The following is a 2999-nucleotide window of genomic DNA, read 5'->3' on the forward strand; positions in this document are numbered from 1 at the left end:
TTTTATTATAATGTCACACATCAATAATTTAAATGATAAATGTTGAAAGAAAAATGTAGAATATGAGGTAGAGCTACTATAAAAGATAAGGTAAATGATCAAAATAAGAATACTAAATAATAAGTAAAGTCAAGTGAGACAAAAAATGAAACAATGCGATTAGATCAAATCAATCGTTACACAAAAAATCTCCGACGTTATCAAACAATGTAAATAATAATGTGACGTAATAAACTTTAAATAACAATCAAAATGAGCATTGCATTTAAACAAGGAAAAATTACACAAACTAGCATACCTAAGACATTAATTACAATTAACAGCAATAGCTTCTCAAAATTACAACTAATAACAAAAGTAACAATACTTTACCTTTTTTATTGAGAAGCACGTGACTTTAATTCATTACCCTCTTTTCACGCCACTTTACATTTACATTATCCTATTATCACGTCAATTTATCAATTTCAATTCCCCACAACATTAATTTTGTGTAGATTCTTTAAGGCAAGAGATCTCAATGTTGAGAAAACTATTCCAATGTGGGAAGACATGCTTAAGTGGAGGAAAGAGTTTGGAGCAGACACAATATTGTAGTAATATCTTTTTCGGCTATTTTTTTTTTCAAAATTTATTTTTTTTTCTCTCCAATTCTTGATAAACATTGTCTCCATCTATTAAGGTAAATTGATTTTTTACAAGTACTGCTTGTTATTTTTTTCATATAGCTTTTTTTTTTTTCGTAATTTATTTTCGACATTCTTTTCTTCTGCGTTTTGAATTTTTGTTGTTGTTGATTACATAGAATTTCTTGAGATTTGTTTTAGATCCGTTAATTTTGGTTGATTTTCTACATGATTTTTAATTTCAAATTTTGATTTATTTTATTAGATGTGTTTCGATTGCAATGCTAAGAATCCAACTTGGACATCGATGACGTGTGGGATCTTCTTGTGTATTGATTGCTCCGCTGTTCATCGCAGCCTTGGCGTTCATATCAGTTTTGTTAGGTAACCTTTTTTTTTCGTTTTATAGCTATTATTTTGACTTAATGAGCTGATTTTTGCTTGGTACGGTTTAACATGGCCGAATTTTACTGATAATATGTTAAAAATTGTGACTTTGGTGTAATTTAGGCACTAGTGGAATGCACAGAGTCTTAAATGCCATGACTTATAACCTATGTTGCTTCGGACTCTTCAAAAAATAGTGCATTTTGGAGAATCTAACAAGGGTGTGACAACATTTTTGGAGAGTCCGAGTATCGTAGCTTATAAAACGATATTTGTGGTTTTTGATAGATATTGAATTTTCATGTTGTAGAATTATGTGAAGAAATGTTGGAAGATAACGGATTTTGTTGAGTAGTTGTGGAGAATCTATTTTTTTTTTTAATTTTTGCTTTTTTCTCTCAATCTGTTGATAAACATTGTGCTACATAGTATTTGCATCTCATTTTTTCATATAATTTATATTTTTTTATTTTTTCGTATTGCTTTCTTCTTCCTTTTTTTTTGTTTTGATGGTTTGTGATTTTTTTGGTTTTTTTCAAGCCAAGGGATGCCGTTTCCGGCGATGGATGGGATGGTGGTTTCAATTGAATCCGTCAAATTTGGCGTTTTTCGATGAATTTTCGATGGAGGGAGGGTCTATCCGGCAGATTTCACCGTGATAGTGACTGACAGCGAAAATAATGATGTTTTACCGGCGAGTATTAGCCGGAATCGATCACAAAATTGAATTTTAGTCGGTGATTTGTTGATTTTGTAGATCCGGTGAGAAACGGGCTTAGCCATCATTTTTATAAATTTTCGATGATGTGGTAGCGACGGATTGATATATTTCGACGAAATTGCTATAAAATATAATTTTTATAGTATATATATGTATTTGTATTTAGTAATGATAAGATTTGTATTTGTTACAGTGTAGATATGTATTTGTATTTGATATTGTAAGATTTGTATTTGTTACAGTATAGATATGTATTTTTTTATTTGTAATCTTATATTTTATGAACAATATGTTCTTATATGTATTTTTGTCTTTATAATGTGAAGATATGTATCTGTTAAATTTAAGAAATGTATTTGTATTTTCGGGATTATACAAGATGTATTTGTTACAGTATAGATATATATTTGTATTTGCAGGGGTTGTGGTTTATATATGATGACATATGCTCAGTGCCTTACTTTTGGTGAATGTGTTTCAAATATTGACTTTGATTTAGATCTTCTTCGCACGAGATATGCTTCAATGTTGTGGCATTATGGTTCGAGGAAAGAAGAAGAGAAGGCACAAAGTGATGATGAAGCACCAATGAGGCCTCCTATGAAAATTGAGATAATAAAAGATATTGAAGTGCATGATATTTGATGTTTATTTTAAATTTATTGTATTTGATAACAATTAATTTTAGGTGAACTAACATTTAGTTGAATATTTCTTAGGTTTCATATGTTACTTTAATGTTGAAAGTGAATGTTTTAACGTTTATTTGATGTGATATTTAGATTTTTGATGTTAAAACTATAAAATAGAATTTTTCGTGGTTAGTTTATGTTACTGTTATGCATATGTTGGTATGAATATGTGGTTTTCAGTTTTGAATATATTTTTGAGTAATTAATATGTATATTTCAGTTACTATATGTATATTTCATTCTATGCATAAGTATTTTAAGTAATGCATGTTTTTCTTTCCAGATATGCATATGTATTTATGCATAATGCATATGTATATATTATTAATGCATATGTATTTATGCATAATGCATATGTATATATGAATATTGCATATGTTTTTTACAAGTCTGAATATATATTTTCTGCTATTGATATATATATTTGTCTGAATATATATTTTTCGGCTATGCATATGCATATGTATTTGTCCAGTTTAATAAATATGTATTTAAGCAGATATTCATATGTATTTATGAGTTATTCATAGATTTTTTTTTAAATTATGTGTATATATCTATGACTAATGCATA

The 2999-nt window shown here is 28.2% G+C and overlaps 1 long non-coding RNA gene across 2 annotated transcripts; it reads left to right on the forward strand.

The window, feature by feature from the left end:
• Positions 1 to 343: 343 nt before the first annotated feature.
• LOC107853294 lies at positions 344 to 1931 on the forward strand. 2 transcript variants are annotated; one of them, XR_007043472.1, is made up of 3 exons: positions 344 to 596; positions 892 to 1010; positions 1554 to 1931. It is a non-coding gene; the product is annotated as an uncharacterized LOC107853294 (long non-coding RNA). The 2 variants fall into 2 exon arrangements; XR_007043473.1 differs by having other exon boundaries at positions 347 to 593.
• Positions 1932 to 2999: the final 1068 nt, after the last annotated feature.

This window comes from Capsicum annuum, chromosome 1 (assembly GCF_002878395.1).
Source record: "Capsicum annuum cultivar UCD-10X-F1 chromosome 1, UCD10Xv1.1, whole genome shotgun sequence".
Taxonomy (NCBI): domain Eukaryota; kingdom Viridiplantae; phylum Streptophyta; class Magnoliopsida; order Solanales; family Solanaceae; genus Capsicum; species Capsicum annuum.